Source organism: Megascapheus bottae, chromosome 5 (genome assembly GCF_031878675.1).
Source record: "Megascapheus bottae isolate mThoBot1 chromosome 5, mThoBot2.hap1, whole genome shotgun sequence".
Lineage (NCBI taxonomy): Eukaryota > Metazoa > Chordata > Mammalia > Rodentia > Geomyidae > Megascapheus > Megascapheus bottae.
This window is the reverse complement of record NC_143513.1, coordinates 48,390,683-48,410,397: the sequence shown is the minus strand read 5'-3', so window position 1 is coordinate 48,410,397 and position 19,715 is coordinate 48,390,683. Positions and strand designations below refer to the sequence as shown.

Sequence of the window (19,715 nt, the reverse complement as noted above, 5' to 3'; positions counted from 1 at the left end):
AAAGTTATACTTGGGTGCTAGGGAAACTAAGCAGGGGTCACCATATGGATCAGCTTCTTGCAGCAGCCATTCAGGATGGCCAGCAATTGACTAGTATTTCCGGAAGAAGGATGAAGAAGAAACATCTGTAGGCTCTTTTTCCCTCATAAACACATATGATATGGGCCCAATGTGTGTCAGATTCTATGTCCCTGGAAGGAGCAAGTAGAATTAGAATCACACCTTCTATCTGGCAAATATCATGTAACCTTTTTACTAATTACAATAAAAAAAATAAATAGAATCACAAAAAAAAAGAATTAGAATCACAGAGAGAGATACAGGAAAGGTACTCCTATAGGAGTGACTAAAAAATGACTAGTGGTTCAGGCTGGTGGACTGATAGGACTCCAGGTTGGAAAGAAAAATGAGAGGAAGCAGACACCATTGGGAAGGACTGGGATGCTTTCTATACATCAGATTCTGAATGCAGAAGAGACATGTGTGGTGTGTGTGTGGGGGGGGGTGTGTGGTGTGTGTGTGGTGTGTGTGTGTGTGTGTGTGTGGTGTGTGTGTGGTGTGTGTGTGTGAGTGTGTGTCAGAATTGGGCTGCTGGTGTCATAATAAAGTATGATTTGTTAAGGGACTGGGTGCACAGCAGAAAGAGTTACTTGAAGTTGTTGAGATGGTAATGTTGAAAGCTCATGCCTTATAGGAACAGTGAAAATGAAGATATTCATGTCCAATCAAACTCAGATCTGACTAGCCCCTAAGAGTTACCAGCTATAGTAGGTATTCTGTAAGACAGGACATTTAACTTTATGTAATCACTGGAAAGCTTGATTTTGTTTCCTTTTTTTCAACTATGTTTCTATATAAAGGATTCTGTAGAGTCACTCTTTAAAAACCGAACTTAGGCTCAATGGTTTCCCTCATTCGTCATAATCAGTAGAAACCTTGGGCTCTACTAGCAGAGATCTGCAATAGAGCAAAATCTTGATACATAAGGCCATATAGTATGAAGCTAATTGAAAGGACCTCCAGGATATTGAAACAAAAGCCATAGAACGAATGATTGTTGTCCTTAATGTACTATGTTGTCTCTCATCTCCTTTGCTGTCCCTTGGTTATCTCATATTGGTATAGTATCTCACTTTGTTATCTGATATATTGAATTTATTTGTATTTGGTTATTTGAAATTTGATAGGGAAGGGGGGAAAACCAAGAGGGGTGGGGGGTGTGGGGGGGAGGGTAATGGGTACCAAGACATGTGAAAGGGTATCAATTTTTGTGAATTAATGCACCTTCTATCTGGCAAATATCATGTAACCCTTTTACTAATTACAATAAAAAGTAAAAACCTCTCTTGGGAGGCTGGATATGTAGCTCAGATATAGAGCATGCTTGCCCAGTATGCTGGAAACCCAAAGTTCAATGCACAGCCTGAGCGTAACCTCTCTCTGTATACATTTAACTTCAGTTGGGGTTTCTGTGATGTTATAAGGTACTGATTTTATGTTTATATATTCATGAACAAGAGATTTTCATAAGATCATAGAGTTCCATCTCCTTTTCTAAGTTGAGTTAACTCTCTTCTTCCTCTTTCCCACATGTCCCTTCAAGTGCCAGGAGTATTTTATTGTCTTTAATGTGTGCAATATGGTTCTTAAATTGACTATTTTATGGTTCCTCTGTTCTCTCTAATGATAGAGATATCAGCCAGTTTTACTCTTCCTTGCCATTCCAAACAACTGTAAACAGTTCATTATCATAGATCCACTTCAGAGCACATCGTACATAGTCTTTCCTGACAAACTGAAGACCAGATAAATCATTAATAATTATTGGAGACAGATAGGCAGAATTGGATTTCTTAAATTAAGCACAAAAAATACGTTTTCCAATTGAAAGTACTAAATTCTGGCCTGTTTAAAAATGTCTTAATATTATAATCTTTTTTGTTTTTTAAATTTAATTTATTTATATTGAGCCACAGCTCCACTTCTACTTCTTTGGTAACTAATTGGAGAAAGGAATCTTGTGGATTTTCCTGTCTGGGCTGGTTTTGAACCCTAATCCTCAGGTCTCAGCCTCCTGAGTAGCAACGATTATAGGAGTGAGCCACCTCTGTCCAGCTATAATGTTAGAATCTCTTTAGTAAAAACCAATCCATTTTGCCTAAATCTTGGGTAACAGGAAAGTGGAATGTTAAATGGGTGAGAAGATTGAAAGGGGTGTCATTGATCAAGATGCATTGCATTCATAAACTGCTTTGTTAAAGGAAAACTCCTCTGTACAACTACTTAAAGATATTTTTAAAATTATTTTTTAATTTTTTTATTGTTGGGGTAATGTATAGAGGGGTTACAGTTATATTCGCCAGATAGTAGGTGAATTACTTCTCACATATTGATACCCCTTCTCATGTTTTGTCCCCACTTTTCTCCCCATCCCCCCTCCAATCATCTTGTTTTCCCCCTTCCCTTTCCTAGTTCAAATAAACAAATAAACATATATACAATATATCAGGTAACAAAGTCAGATACAGTAAAAATATGAGATTAATCAAAGGGCAAAAAAGAGAAGAGAAGTAACATAGTACATTAAGAACAACAATCACACAAGATAAAGCTCTTGTTTCCATATCCTAGAGATCCTTTCATGTAGTCTCATCCTACATGAACTTGTTTACCTAGGTTTTGAGGTATTGTAATCCTCTGTTAGGAAAGATATTTTTTTAAAAGAAATTAAGACAAAAAAAAATCATTGTGCTAGGCCGGGAGCATGGCCTAATGGTAATGTGCTTACCAAGCATGCACAAAGCCCTGGGTTCGAATCCTTGGTACCATACATACAGAAAAGGCTGGAAGTGGTGCTGTGGCTCAAGCGGTAGAGTGCTAGTCTTGAGAAAGTCCAAGGACAGTGCTCAGGCCCTGAGTTCAAGCCCCAGGACTGGGAAAAAAGTCATTCTGGTTAGGATTGTGGGTATAATATTGAAAAGTTCTTTGAGATCTTATGATCAAATGTTGGTTGTTTTACCCTTGGTAGCATTAAGGCAATCTGTTAGCCTGCCTACTGTTTATGGTCATCAATTAAGTTCTGTAGAGGTGGCCAGCAGCTACCTTTTACCCTGGGGGCGGGGGGTTGCTGAACAGAAAGGAAGTGATAAGGTTCTTAATTGGTGATTTTCCTTTAAGTCTTAGTTTTCTTTGACTGTTGTAATTCCCAGGATCTTAGCCAACAAAAATCCACCCAAACAATGGAACATCTTTACTTCCTTAATGTGAATCTAAAGAACAACGTCATAAGTCCTCACCACATACAGCAACAGGGCTGGCAACCCTGGAAGACAACAACAAAGGGAGTTTCTGCTGCCATCTGGCTCTGGCAGATTTCAATGTTTATGGCACACTTAGCTGTAGGGGTTTGGCAGTAGTATTGTGGAGACCCAGAAAGGAACGATGCAACTGACATGAAGAGTCTGAGTACTACAAGTTGAACTGATCCAATATGGAGCCTACTGTCCCACCGCTTTCTTTCCTGCAGGGTCTTTCACTCATCTTGAGATATGACATCTAGTATGTCCCTTAGCTGAGGCTCTATCAAAACTTCACACCTTCCAAACAGTACTTATCAACAACAGGGAAAAGAAACTAACATGTCTTGAAAGGAATCCTCCTGAACAATAGACAGATTTTCACCATTCAGCATTAACCAAAAATACTTTGAATATGCATTTTCCTCACAGCTCTCTCTAAAGCTTGGTGTATTTCAGTCATTTATTTCCTTTCTGGTCTCAGAATACAGTATCTTCAGATTACCCAGACCATTTTACATTTTTCTACATCATTTATTTTAATAGTATAAATTATTCACTGAATCAAAAATGTATACAAAAATCTCTTAATTTTTTCCTCTTGAGGAACTCAGTCTCCCTAAGGATTTGAACAATGGGATTTGTGTTTGAGCAAGTTGTGAAATCTAAGGCTTAAGCTTTAGGAATGAATCACATGTGACTCAGTTATTTTTAAACATAAATAAGTAAAGCCTGGAGAAAGGGGGGCAGAAAGAATGGGTGTAAGCAATGAATTTTCATGAACTGTGAGACACAGTCTAAATAAAGAAAAGGAGACACCAGTCATCTTGGAGAGTTGACTATCTCATCCCTCTGTGCCTCCTCCACCCCAAATACATACTCTTATTTGTCAGTCTGCGAATAAAAATCTCAGCACACCTCAGATGCTTTTTTTTTCTTTTTTTTTTAAACATTGGGAAAATTGATTGCATACTATCTTAGCTAAAACCACAGAACTTACATTCCACAGTATTAAAACCTTTAATGGCTTGGATGACATGGAGTTGAAAACTTGATTGTCCCCAAACATGTTATCTTTCACTCCTGGAAACATTTAAAGCTAAATGATTGCTTATGCAATTCTTTGGCACAGAGTGTTTGGTATAAAACTGAATTTGTGTTTTTTAAAAATACTTTCCTAGGTTAAGTCAAAAAGCAAGCAATAGCAAGTCTCAGAGACTGGAGATGAGTGAGTGTTGCCTGCTGGCCTGACTGGCTTTGGGAAACAGGAAGCTAATGAGGGACAGAGAGCAAAACTCCCCTGTATAACACATAGTTTTCTGTGAGTCAAATGGGACTCCAGGCAGTTACCAGCTCAGAATTCGAAAGTGTTAGGATAGGCAAAAGTTTCCCAAGGGATTATAAGGAATCATATTCAGTTGCAGATAGTTGTAAAACCAAGGAGACCTAACTCTCCGAAATGCAAAAATTACCACTGGGGACTTTTCCTCCAGTCTATCTAACTCATCCTGATGAGCAAGCAAACACTTCTTATGTTGTTCAGCTATAAAGGGAATGTGGGGTGGTTTTAACACATCTGAAAATCCTTAAGAATACTTCCCACCAAGAGGTGGAGTCTAGTTTCCTTCCCATTAAATATATGGCTAGGCCCAGTGACTTGATTCTAATTTAGGAAGGAACAGAAGTGATCTGAAGTGGCTTTTAAGACCAATTATAAAAGACCCTAGAAGCTTAAGCCTGACTCTCTCTCTCTCTCTCTCTCTCTCTCTCTCTCTCTCTCTCTCTCTCTCTCTCTCTCTCTCTCTCTCTCTCCTCTCTCTCTCTCTGTTTCTCTCTGTCTCTGTCTCTCCTCTCCCTCTCTTTTCCTTTGGAGCATGAAAACCACATGCTAAAAAAAAGCCCATAGATTGCAAGACCACGTAGACAAGATGCTTGAAGAGAAGCACTAGTTTTAACCCCAGCTGTTCAAATAGCCCCAGCCCATGTGCCAGATGTAAGAATAAAACAGCTTTTTTGTTGGCTCCATTCCACAACATCTGATGGCAATAGATCCTGAGAAAGAACCTCAAGACAGACGGTTCAGTGATGAATCCACAGGAGCCCTGAGAGAGTTAAAAGAAAGAGAAATGTTGGGGTTTGAGGCAGTTTAGTGAGGAGATTTCATAACAGATAACTGGACTTCCTTTCGTTATCTAAAAGTGAGGTATGACTTAACAAAACTTAGGAAAATATGGGTCAATTGTCTGAGGTCTGGATGGAGGGTATATTGAAAAGATTTTGAGGATGTTTGTGAGGGATTAAAGAAGACAAAATGTATCACAAGGCAGAGGAAAGAGGAGACCCTGACAGAAAAGTGGTGGAAGGTCTATGAATGTGCCAGCTCTGAGGGCATACCAAATAAAAAGGTGCCCAATGAAGTGATGATCTAATAAGGAAATGTCCAGGCAGGATTTAGAAGTGCTCCCTGGTTCTATAGCAGTCTTAAGTGAAATTAAAGAGAAGATGAACAAAAGAAAAAGATTAAGCCAAGACTTTGGGAATTTAAAAGACAACTTTTTCTTAGTCTCCTTCTCTCTAGGAGGCAAATGAGGCTAAAATCACAGATAGACAACAATAGCTCTAGACCCCCTTTTTAAAGACCCCCACATACCCTATATCTTCCTTCAAACAGGAAACTCTCTAAAGATCTTAAGGGAATACTTAGTACAAAGACCCTCTAAAGATCTTAAGGGAATGCTTTGTACAAAAGGAAATGGGCTTTGGAACACCTCATATTCAATATTAAAGGAAGAGATAGAGAAAACATTGACTCATAAAAATGGAATACACTTAGATACACTTGGAGAGGAAGGATAACTCAGAGGGAAAAACCCTAGAGCCCGAGGAATCAAACTAAGATCCAAGAAGAATCACTCTTAGGGATTCTTCAGAAATCTAGTCAAGAAACTGAATGCATTTCAGTATTACTCTCACTACTGACTACTGACTGTTTCTTACTTATATGGGCAACTTTATGCCTATTCTCCCACAGCCTGTTGGATTTTTTTTTGGGGGGGGGTCAAACTTACATCTATGAGCCAGATGGGAAGCACCTGACCTTAGATTTGGATAAGAACAGAGACGGATCCCATTTTAGATTATGTCTTCAGGGATTATAAGTCAGCATGATGATATTTTGCATGTGGGATCAACATAATAACATTTCAGAGAATAGAATGCTATGTGTTTAGAATATAACCACAGTTCTTGGCATTGCTTTCATTAGAGAGTGGAATTGAATTCACTTCCTCTTAGCGAAGGGCTGGTCACAGTGACTTGCTTCTGACAAGCAAAATGTGAAATCATAAAAGGTAACACAATCAGTGCATGGATTTTGGGGACTGGAGCCATCATATAAGATGTTCAGCCAATCTGAAACCATCTCATGGAGACACATGTTAAACTAGAGCTGCTCTGCTCCAGCCGCTTCAATTCCAGTTCATTTCACCATTCCCAAATCGAATACCAGATGTGTGAATGACAGAACTTCAAAGATGACCCTGCCCATCTGCACCTGCTTGCAGCCTCACCTCATGAAACACTACCAAGTTACAGCCACTTGGCTAAGCTGCTTCTTAACTTCTGACCAATAGAAAGTCTAAGACAATAAATAAAGGCTAGTTTAAGAAACTGAATGCCTGTGGTGATTTGTCATACAGTAATAGATCATATGAACAAAGGAACTCCATTTCGATTCTGCTGCACTGAGAGGGAACCCTGGAGTTCACTCACATGAGAGCATCACAGCTAATCTAGTGGAGTAGGTACTGGTAGCCATTGCAGATGTTATGTGGGCTTTTTATTTCTCATTCTTTCCTCATTCTTGATTTCTACCTCCACTTGGCTCCATGTCATGTCTTCATTTAACACCAACATTTGTCTAGACCCTAGCAACTTCCCTTAATTTGCTCCTCAGTTTGGGATGTTCTATCTAGTTCTCTCCGAGATTTCCCTCAGTACTGCCCTCACATCCATTCTGGTACATTTGTGTCCCACCAGACCACATGGGTTGCTCCTCTTCCTATTTGTAGATCCTATTTGGTTGTAGAGATCCAGAAGCATGCTCTAGATAGTTTGAGTACCAGTCTCCATGATCAACTTAGGCAAGCTGCTGCCCTGCATCTCCTCAGGCTTCAGTTCCCACAAGAGTACATGTAGAGAACAGACCTCAGTAGAACCTACACCTAGTTTTGGGTGGGTGCATGCCTTTCCCCTTCAGACTGTAGGGAGATACAATCCAGAGCAGGGCTAAATGTGGGCACTGGATAGCACAGGGTTCAGAAAAGCTGGTGATTACTCTAACTAGGGCAGAGCTATCCTGACAACAGCCACTGAGATGGTGGTGAATCTTGTATTCACTGCTCTCTAGGACCCAGCCAGGCTGCTTAGCTAGAGGAAGTAGAAGAAGGAGGTGTGGCTTCTTGCTTTTAGTGTGATGAAGAGTCTTCAAATACAGGGCTTATTATCATTGTTATGGCTTGCACAAGCTGCTGCTTTTTTCTCCTTGACAGTCAAGTTTGGCAGAATTGGCAGAATTCCATGGTCATTGTGAACAACAGCAAAACAATAATCGAATTCTAATAAGGCCTGGAGGCTTGAAGTGACCCTCATAAGGGCAGATAATTTCCTGAGTTACAGCCACAAACATAAAAGTGCCCATTCATAGTATGTGTGACAGAGTTTAAACATGATGCTGAAGTCATCATAAACAGAGAAGACATTAGGTCAGGGGTTTACTTTGTACCCACAGTGGTGGCATTTGCATTACATTTCTAAGGTTCAGCTTAGCTCCCTTCTCCCTGCAAATGACCAGACTGAGACTGTAATGTCATCACTTACTAATAGGTCATCTTGAAGGTATTACGTCATTGTTCAGGCCTATTTGTGGACTGAGAAGTTGGGTCATGTGCCAGTTCCAACTATGCTGCTGAAAATGGGATCAAATTGTCCCCTAAATTAAGACCCGGTACTGTCAGGGTCTCCTTCCTAGCCTGTAAGATGAGATGATTAAAAATATCACGATAAGTATATATACTAGAGGATTTGGGGAATCCTTAAATGACATTTAAGAACTATGTTGACTTTCTATCTTGGTGGCATTTGGAAATATCCCATCTCACCTGTACATTAATAATCATCAGCAGAAAAGAAAGTCAGCTTTCTTTGCCTACTGGGGATTTTGTGGTACTCTTGGAAGATAATGGACACAGGAAGGAGGGCACTTCAGTTCCTCTCCAGCAGATGTAGCTGGGCCTCAGTGAGGCAAACCTACAAAGCCACATGTCCTAATTCCGGCCCTCACAGAAGAGCTCCAAGGTTTCAGTAGCAATCCCACTCCTTACAGAGCACGAGAAAGACTCAGGGATTTTATCTGTTTCTCTGCTTTGTGAAGACAAACGGAAAGATCCTTGCCAATCTATGTGCCTAAAGTAAGTCTTTGTGTACCACAAATATCTGCAGCTCATGAATTATGCTGGGCACAAACTATAGAAATGAAGTGAATAAAAGCAGCTCCCCTTTAGGGAGCCCAGCATTCTGTGGGGCATCAGAAAGGTACTAGCCTAGAGAAGTCAAGTGGAGAAATGAGTGTTCTGAATGCCCTTGGCAGATTTGCTATTTGAAAAGCTGAGAGATACCTTGAATCATACCACTTAGCTTTAGTAGAGAAAATTTGAGGCAGGTACTGGAGGCTCTATTTGTAATTCTAGCTACTCAGAAGGCCTGAGAGCTGTAGATTGCAGATTGAAGCCAGCCTGGGCAGAAACATCGCCACTCTGTCTCAGAAGGCTGGGCTATACCTATGGCTCAAATGGCAAAACGCTAGACGGGCAAGCAAGCTGATAAGCAAGCCAAGGAAGTGCAAGGCCTTGAGTTCACATTCTGGTACCTGCAAAAACCATGATATTTTCACTACAGGATCCTGGAATTGGGATTGAATTAGAATGAGGGAAGTGTGTCATACCTCATTCAACATTTTTTTTGGTGGGGGGTGGGGTGGATTGAACTCAGGACCTAAACCGGAGTGCCGTCTTTCAAGCCAGTCCCTTTTCGTACTGGTTATTTTTGAGGTAAGGCCTTGCTTTATGCCTTGGCTGGCCTGGACTGTGTTCCTCCCATTGTGCTTCCACAGGTCCCCGGGTAAGAAGGTACGTACCACTGAACCCAGTCATTGTGCTGTCCCTGGCACAACAGAACAGTGCCGCTGGTTCCTGTCTTTGATGGGCATGGAATCTTGGCAACTTTTATGCCCAGGCCAATTTTAAATCATCATCACCTGATCTCCACCTCCTGTGTAGCTAGGATTACAGATTTGAGCCACCATGCCTGACCTCATGGCATTTTGTGTTGGCAATGACTCTTCTGTGTGCCCTATGAAATCTTCTTGTGTCTTTCTCAAGTCTGTGTCCCTGCTGCCATTCTTACCTCCTTATCCTGGAACCAGCACAAACCATCAGGTCTTCTGTATCACTTCTGTGACTGTTGCATGGAAATCACATCAGCACCAATGCAACTCTCCCAGTGGCACTGAGTGAAGGATGACATTTCACGGGATGCTTCCTAAAGTGCCTTTGCACTTGCTGGACAGATATTCCACCCCGGATCACTCCTTCAGCCCTTTTTGCTTTAGTTTTTAGATAGTGTCTTATGTTCTGGCACCTGAATCAGCTGTTGTGATGCATGGTCTTCCTGCCTAAGCCCTTTGTGATGAATCTCATCAGCATGGGCAGGCCACAAGGGGCTCTCTACCAAAGGTATGAAGGAGGAGGCTGAGATTTACACACACACACACACACACACATACACACACACACACAGAGGGCACACACACAGAGGGCACACACACACACACGGTGGGGGGGGGAGAGAGAGAGAGGGAGAGAGAGAGAGAGAGAGAGAGAGAGAGAGAGAGAGAGAGAGAGAGAGAGAGAGAGAGAGAGAAAGAAAGAGAGAGAATGTTCCTCACATTGTGAATGCAGCTGAGATTGGGAAGCATGCTTCCCATATTGTCATGCTTTGGTAAAAACAAAACAAACAAAAAAATCTCGAGGACAAGAATTCTAAGTGCCTAATTTTTCTTCTTGGTCATTAGGAAGGCTTACTTGTCAAAGTATAGAACAGAATATACTTTCCATTTTGTTACTTGAATTTGTTTTAAATATGTAGATGTGGACCTTGACTTTCTTTCTTATGTAGATCTTAAAAAGGATAGGAGTGGTTCTTATTCCCAGAACTATGTTCTAAATCAACTCCCCACCCTAGCCAGTTTCTGTCAAATGCATTGTATATATGATCTGTGAATTAAAAATAATTTTAAAATGTTTAGGTTTTTAATCAAGACCATCTCCGAATAGCTCATGTTTTGTCAAAATTATATGAAACAAACTCAAGCATTTACAAATTGCTTTATTGGAACATATCCACATGTAGTCATCTGGGGATTGTGCCTGGATGTTTTCTCTACAACTACAAAGTGAATAGTTGAAACAGAAGTTGTACAGTGTGAGAAGTTTGAGGTGTTCTTCTGGTCTGTGAAGAAAAAGCCAGTGGACTTTAGGCCCCCACGAAATTAGCAGATAGGCTGGAGGAAGGGAGGACTCTAGCAGCACCCACACTGGCTGCAGAATAGAATCACCTGTTGAGTTTCCAGAACAAGCTAGTGGCAGATCTCTACCTCTATGTTTCTAGAATGAGCCAGTCAGGGTGGCCAAGGTGGTAAGAGTTGATCGGTTTGGAGGTGTTTTTTAAATTTCGTAATGATTCAAATGAGTCAGGTGCTAAGAGCCATTCCCATAGCTAAAGGCTGTGGTTATGAAATGCATCATGCTCAGAATGAAACTTTCAAGTGTCAATTGCAGAAAGTGGCTTTTCTTTTATCCAAGTTTCTTAGGGGGGTCAAGATACTGTGTTGCCAGATTTGGCTGAAGAAGAGGAGAAGGTAAGATTCATTGTTTCTCTCTGCAACATGATGGATAAAGCTCAGCTTTATTATAACTGAACTCTAGAACTGCTGGTTCAGATGAGTCCTGGACTGCCCCGCCACCATGAGATCTGTCAGGCTGGCACACCTGGGGCTGGATAGCTCAACCCCCTGTCAGGTCACTTCTCAGGATATACCCCAACAGAGAACTCTTGCCCCATCTTTGCAGTGCACCTTCCATAATTATTGGTGGTCTCGCAGGGAAAGAATAAAAAAGACAACTCTATCAGAAACCCATTCTCCACTAGCACAGTCAGCAACATTGGCAGAGGATGGCTTCAGGGCTGCAAGGCTGCTCAGAGCTATTATTGTGCTGGGCTCTTTCTCAGCATGATTCAACGCAGACAATATAGCACACCGAGAGCATGGGGGATGAACAGTAAATACAAGGCCTTGGATTTTTTTTTAATCTTGTCAGTTTTTCCCTGATTTGTGTCCTTTATACTAGCCCCCTCTGCTATATAAGCTTCTCAAAGCTAATGCCCATAACGCCACCACCCACTGATAGCAGCAGGCTCCTGGGCCACTGTGAGGCTCTCATTGCAGAGCTTTACAATGCCCGCCATTATTCAGCAACTGTACGCGTTAACCCAGTGGCACAAGGTTGCTCTAACACCTTCCCCTCTGGTTTTTCTTTGCTCTGGGGGCCAATAGCAAGTACAGGAGGGCCACCCTCCTGCTCTGGCTGACTCCCTCAGCGTGCTCCCATCACATCCTCCCACCTGCCGGAGCACGAAGAGCCCTGCTGCAGAACACCCGAACACTGGGCCATTATGGAATTGAGAGGGTGCTTCACGTTTCTACTGCCACGTTTTCAAAAGTTAAAAATACTTCTCAAAGATATTTCTTTGAGCCCTCCATCCCCTTTCTTTGACTAAGAGTGAGTGTGATTAAATCATCATGGACACACAGTTAAGCTCTAAAATGTGAGCTACCCGCCGAGGCTTCTGGGAGTGACCTCAACAAATGGCACATAGCTGCTTGGAAGTGAAATAAGGTTATATATTTTGCTCCCGTAAAACACCACCCTGGGCTGGGTGTGGCAGTTCAAGCCTATAATCCTAGCTACTTGCAGGGTGGAGACGGCGGATCAGGGTTTGAGGCCAGCTCAGGCAAAAAAAATAAGTTCTCTAGACTATGTTCAATCAATGGCATACACCATTATCCCAGCTATAGGAGAAGCACAATGGTTGGGTCCAAGGCTGTGCACCAGTCATCCTCAGCGGTGCAGGTAGCACAAGTAGTAGGCTTACATCTCATGGCAGTAAATAATCAATGCAAAAGAACAAAGTGCTGTTGGCCCAGAGGCTGGCCTAATAGTAGAGTGCTTGCCTAGCATGCATGAAGCCCTGGGTTTGATTCCTTGGCACCGCATTAATAGAAAAAGCAGTGTTGTGGCTCAAATGGTAGAGTGCTAGCCTTGAGCACAGAGAGGCTCCGGGACAGAGCTCAATCTCTGAGTTCAAGCACCAGGACTGGCACAGAAAAGAAAGTGAAGGATGGGGGGCCTGAAGGCATGGTTCAGGTGGTAGAGAGCAAGCTCAAAGATTTTAATTCAGTCTTATGTGTGACAATAAACCAAAAGCAAACAACCCCCCCCAAGTCTAACAACCATGAGACTCAAAAAACCAACCAACCAACCAACCAATCAAATTCCTGGACTTCTTTTGATTTTTAATATTCTACTAGTTGTGGCTGGGAGCTTGGCCTAGTGGTAGAGTGCTTGCCTAGCATGCACAAAGACCCGGGTTTGAGTCCTTGGTACCACATACATAGAAAAAAGCTGGAAGTGGTGCTGTGGCTCGAGTGGTAGGGCTCTAGCCTTGAGAAAAGTCCAAGGACAGTGCTCATACTCTGAGTTCAAGCCCCACAACTGGCAAAAAAAAAATTCTACTCAATTGTTAGGATTCCCGTGTAAGTAATAAATGTGAACATTATCAATATGTTGGCTACTGAGAAGTCCATCTTGATGCAATCTCCTCTTCCAGAGTCAAGTAGTGGTGGCAGTGACTATGTAAAGATGCACCTTCCCTTAGCATTGGCATCTCAGTGCTTTTGGCAGAAAAGCAGAAGCAGCTAGAGCAAGAGATCTGAGCTCAGCCATCAGGAGGAGCTGTACTGGAACTTGCCCTGCACTCAACTTTGCCTCCTTGGGGGGGGGGGTAGGGAAGGAGGGAAGGAGGGAAGGAGGGGAAGGAGGGTGATGCTTTACAAACAGAAACCCCAGAAATCAGCTGCCTTTCATGAGTAAACCATCTGAGTGGGAAAACCCAGATTTCCTGGATTTCTTAACATCTGATAGAGACTCACAAACACTAAAATCACTAGATATACTCTACAGATGGATGGCCATATTTGGCATAAACCACAGCAGTAATTTGTTAAATTATGGGGTGGGGGTAGGGGTGTTTGGAAGCACGATAGGCAAGAAGGTAGGGGCTGAAGCAGGACCAGACTCCCAAGTCAGCAGTGTCAGTTCACTACAGGGTTCCGACAGCACCCTCCCCACTCATTCAGGCACACGCACCCTTGGGTAGTGTTTGGGGAAGTGTGCTAGGCTCAGTAAGATAGTGATGTTATTTCCCAGAGCATCTGCATGTGAAGCTTTGATCGAATGTAAAGCATTCAATGGAGAGGAATCTACAGAAGAGAAGATTAAACATACATGGGACCATCACAGAACAAGACGAGACAGGCCCCAGCTCACGTGAGATGAATAGACCATGGTGGCGATCTTGAGCTTGGAGCCAGCAAGTGACCGGCAGCTCGCAGAATCATTTCGCACGGCCCTCACTCCTTCCCACATAAGGTGTGTTTGCCTTTCGGGACAAAGAGTTTTAAGACAATGTTTCTTTGACATGAGATGTACGGTCTTATAGTACATACATAAAGGTATATCAAGAAGATTTATGGAGGTTCTGCTATACTTTATTCCATATCATATTACAATAAAACAACAATGACAGCTGACAAACCATTACATCCTTCATAATACAGACAAATTACAAGTGGTGACAAATATGCAACACATAGTATTCCATTCTCCTTACTAGGTGTCCATTTGAAGTATAATAGTTTCTGAATGATGTTAGCACATTTCTTAAGTACCAACTTCATTAGAAAGAGTGCATCTCAGTGCATCATACACAAAAAAAGACCAAAAAAAAGAGAAAGTCCACCTCCAAACACAATGTAGATTTCATATATGCTGCTGTGAGAAGGGGAATGGAAATAAGTAATTGCTTATTTTATTTGAGATTTAAAAGGTTTTATTCTGATGTATGAGAAAACTGCAAGGCAGTAACATAGTTTCCTCTGCCTACAAGCCAGTAAAGGAGATGGACATTACACACAGTAATGCAGCATATTCCTATGTATAAGGGGCAGGCACCAATCTACCCCAGTATGTACAGCCTAACCATCCTCTTATATAACAAAGATTACAAACCCAGTAATATTCACAGATGAGAATCTTATATGAACGCATACCTAGGGTATGGATTAACTTGGCTGTCCTATACACACTGAAGAAGGATACTTAGCCTTGATCTCTGCGAAGTGTTGAAGGCTCCTTTGGAAAGTCTCCTCTGATCATTCATGGCAGCAAGAAGTTGCTTCTACCCCATGCATCATAGGTAAAAAGCCACCCCAGTTTTATGCCCTCTATGTTTTCATTGAACACCATGTCAATCAATGAAACAGAAATTAAGTTCTGGTATCTCTACTTTCCACATACTTCCTGCACAGTGAGGTCAGGTGGATACACAGAGCTAAGGTGGTCATGCTATTCTCACCAGCTGTTGGACCTAAAGTGACTCTTTCATACAAAAATAACCTCACAAACATTCCAGTGCTTCCTTTTTTATTATACATTCCAGTATAATTAATCTGTTAATGAACATAGCCTGTATTGATTTTCATGACTCTCCTCAGAGTGGCTAGGAGAGAAAAGCAGGGGATTGGGAGGGGAAGACTATGATTACAAAATGGAGAGAAGAGGAAGGGGCCAAACCAAACTTTGGCTTTTCTGTGTGGATGACAAGGATGGCGATGTGAAAGCCTCTAGCTTTCTGAAAGCATGTCTCTGTCATAAGATTGAGTCCTTATGCTATGTTTTATTTCCCAAGAAAAGTTGTCTACAAGGGCACAGGTCTCTTATCACCTTCATATTCCTAACTGAAGCCTTTCAACCTTAAATGTATTCAAATTAGAAGCCTTATTCAGTAGCAATGTTTAAACTTAGTAAAATACAAGCATTGTGCTTCTCCCCAAAGTAAGCAAATGATTCAAAATAAGCAACAAGGAAAACCATTTCTGATTATATTTCCTCATGTTTAACTTCAAGAAATATGAATTTAAGTACATTTTAAATCAAAACAGCTCTAAAGACTTCCATGGATTGAAATGTATGAAAGAGGAATGAAAAAGATCCCTGGGTAGTAAAGAATAAACATTCTAGTCTTGGGTTTCATCTACTTTCTTTAAAAACTGACTAGTAAATAATTCCTTGCTTAGCATATGTGAGTTCATGATGTACAAGAAATCTGGTTAGAATAGGTTTTGACCTGGAATATACCCTTACACCTCACTTCGCAGACAGTACCATTTTGAAGAGAGGAATTCTGGGTCCACTTCTCTATGTAGAATGGATTTGATCATAGAGAAGTTTCCTCAGACCTGACTCTCAGAAAGCCCTTTTTAAGAGGTATCATAATTCCTGTTCTTGATCCTAAAAGTATGTGATGTATTTCAAAATTGTCATTGCTCCTTTCTAATGAATAAGAAAATGGGAAGCAATGGACACAAAGGTATTTCTGTGGAAACTGTGCATGCAGTAGAAGAAGTTTTTAAACTGTTTTTCAACCCCAGTAATACTGGGATATCCAATGAGGCTGGCCCATGGGAGCCAATCTCCACCAGGCAGCTCCCCCAGATCATTAAGCTCAAGGCCAGTGCCCCTTCCACTGGGCTCACTTTCATACTCCAGGCCCCTGGACTCCTTGGACAAGAGAAGCTGGGCTTTCCTTTTTCCTATTTCTGGTTTAAAGCAAGATTCCCACCTTGTTTCTAAAACCTGCATTTGAACAGTTATTCCAGAAGACTGGTTTAAAATCAGGTACCGAAGAATACCTTCCAATCAGCCCGGAATGTTTTCTAAAAATGTACTCAAAAGTTCTGTGTTATAAGTGAGCAAACTGTTAACTCTGGAAAAATTAATCCTTTGCTTTTAAGTGTTAAGCATCCAAGACTGTGTTCAGAATTCTTCTGAAATATGACCTGAATCTTTGACACCCAAGTTTTAAATTATTCTGTTCTTCACTCTTTTCTCCAAATAAAATATGAGGCATTAACAGAGTAGATGGCAAAAAAGGTGTTGACAAGACCCAGAACCCATGTAAAATGTTGCCTCTCCTTGTGGAGGTTGAAAACTATTCAGTATAGCCCTGTCTTTGTTCTTGATGCTTAGTATGTGTTTTCTTCATTTCCAACTGCTCTGAAGACAGCCATGTTATATGTGGCTTAAAAATGCTAAGCAAATTCAATATCCTATATAAATGTGTGGTTATTTCCAAGGAAAAAACCCACACTTTGCAAATTCCTCAAAAGGTAAGTGATAGGTGGGGCCCCACAGTCTGGGACCCTGCTGTCTAAGTCAGTCAGAGAATAAGGGTTTTGCTGTAGAGAAAAAGGTCCTTCCTTAGTGGGTGCAAAATATGCACTTCTTTCAAAGAAAACACATATTGTTTTATGCCACTGTGTGGCTTTCAAGTACAGACATTACTGAAAAAGGGTGAACACCAAATGTGTTGTCTTAATGTATTTAAGACATGGCTGGTGAAAACATAAAAACCTTTACAGAGACACTGCGCTGCAGAGGGAAATCAAACAAAATCAAACACAAAAGACTGAAAAGAATACATGCCATGTATCAGTAAGCAAAGCTTAATCTTCACATAGTTCTTGGAAATCACAAGGTATCCAAATGCGTGCAAGGTTTTAAATGAATTGCAGAGTAAACAGGGTCTTGCCAGCTTCAATTTTCTTGTAAGTGAAATCCACCACAGGGAGCAAAAGAAAACCGATCCATGATTCCCTTCACATTATTGGCCACTTCATTAATGTTTTGTTGCTTTCCTGAATGATGACAACTTAATCCTGAAAGGAGGAAAAGAGAAAATAGTTACATTAAAAAAAAAGAATGTCATTCATTTTCCCTAAATTACCGGAGACATCAAAATTGGTCAGGCTAATGGGAGACCACTGGACTCTCCACAGCCACCCAAGAACACAGATTTTCAGTAGAATGATTTCCTCAGTCCAAACATTTCTTATAATACGATAAACAAAGCTTTTACTGTATTTTCTTCCTTTAAAATAACTGAACTTCATGAGCTCAAATGGGGCTAACTTCCTTTTGGATTATTTACAGAAAAAGAAATTCAGCAAAGTTCCTTTCCCAGGTCATTAGAAGTAACACAGGTCTTCACTAAGTACCTGTAGCACTGTGCAGTCTTTCAAAGGATATAGCTTCTTCGCTTTTATGATCATGGAATAGAAAATGGATCACATACATGATTTCACAAATTAGCTAGCTCTCTGTTATTTCCTGGTTCCCTGAATCAGTGATTCTACTTTTGGCAGAATGAACATTGATCAGTATGACTGAACTGGTAGCATCTTCTCAACACCTTCAGACCGCATGCTTCCAATAATGCCTGCCTAAAACTTGGTATGATTCAAGAAGAAAAGAATGCCCCCAATGTATCACTCTGTACTTCTTTTCAGCTCCAGTATCTCTGGATTTTAGGGTGAGAGAAAAATATCTGCCCAGGTACAGTGGATGACTCCCAGCTTCAATGCACAGCTGAAGGACTACATCCATCGGTCCCACTATTCCAGAACCCACTCACCATCTAGGCTTAGAAGCTGGTTCCGGGTTACTGATCCCATGATACTAGGCCAGGCCTTCCTATCTCTGTGTCTAGGGTGATTCTGAGCCTGACCCAAAGGGTTGTGGCTAAATTTGGAATCCTCTCATCAGTACTATAGCCCCATGGCTACAGCACCAAGGTCATGGCACCAATATGGCAGGAACCTAGTGATACCTTGATCCAGAAAGGAAAAAGTTCCACTCTTACTTACTCCTAAAAAACATTAAAATAGCACTGCCGACCTACTACTCATCTCTTCTACTTATACCGATGATTTTTCCAAATGTTTACTTTCTGCTCACTTTTCTATTATTAAGCTGAAAGTTCATGACATAAAACTAACCATTTCAAAGTGTGTATTTTATTGGCATTGGGCGTCATGATGTTGAACAGCTAATGTTCTAGTTTCAAAGCATTTTATCATTCCACAAAGAGCCCATACCCTTGAAGCAGTCATGCCCCTTCTTCTCTTCTCACATTCTGTGGCAATATGTTCTGGATATTTCATAAAAATAGCATCAGAAAATAAGATGTGGATCTCACTGTACTCAATTAGCAAAACATTAAAAATTACATCCATGTTTTAGTATGTATTGATACTTGATTATTTTATAGGGCTAAATAATATGTATAATTATATGGATGCAACACGTTTTGCTTATTCATGGATCAGTTAATGTATATTCGAGTTGTATTGCTGTGAATAAGGCTATTAAGGTCATACATGGACAAGTGTTCATTCCAATATCTGTTTTTAGTTGTTTTGGTTGTATACCTATGGAACAGGGATTCTGAGTCATATGTCAGTTCTTTTTGGAAGATCTTGCATACTGTTTTCTAAAGTGGACATAACATTTTGCTCTCTTATCAGAAATGAAGAAGAGGTCCAATTTCTCTATATCCCTGCCAACATTTGTTTTCTATTTTTTAATTATAGTTTTCAAAAAATTGTTATATTTTATTGTATAGAGGGGTTATAGTTACATTCATCAGGTAGCATTACTTCTTGAACACTGATGCCCCTTCCCACGTTTTTCTCCCAGTTTTCCTCCCTCCATCCCTTCCCAATCATCTGGCCTTCCTCTTCCCTTCCCTATTTGTTTATTTAAATCATAGTTTTTTTAAAGGTGGCAAATTGGTTTGTATTTCATCTTTATTGTTTTAATCTCCATAATGATTAGCAGTGTTGAATACCTTTCCATGTCCTCATATTTTATATGAATGTCTCCTTTAGGGAATTATCCATTGCTCATTTTAAAACTGGGTTATCTTTTTGTTGTTGTAGGAGTTATTTATGAATAATAGATATTAATCCCTTATCACATAAATAAAATTTATAATAAATCCCTTATCTGTAAATAACAATTTACAGATACTTTCTTCTGTTCCATAAAGTGCCTTGATGAGGTCTAACTTTACATGTTTTCCTTTAGTTGCTTGTTCTTTTGGTATCACATTTTAAAAAAAAAT

The 19,715-nt window shown here is 40.7% G+C and overlaps 1 protein-coding gene across 1 annotated transcript in view; it reads right to left on the bottom strand.

Moving 5' to 3' along the window:
* Window positions 1–14,219: 14,219 nt before the first annotated feature.
* Window positions 14,220–19,715, bottom strand: part of Cdk14 (cyclin dependent kinase 14) — a 468,058-nt gene continuing 462,562 nt past the window's right edge. Inside the window, exon 15 of the mRNA XM_090333066.1 lies at window positions 14,220–17,469. The gene's annotated coding sequence lies outside the window, so the exon portion shown is untranslated. The remainder of the gene's footprint in view (window positions 17,470–19,715) is intronic.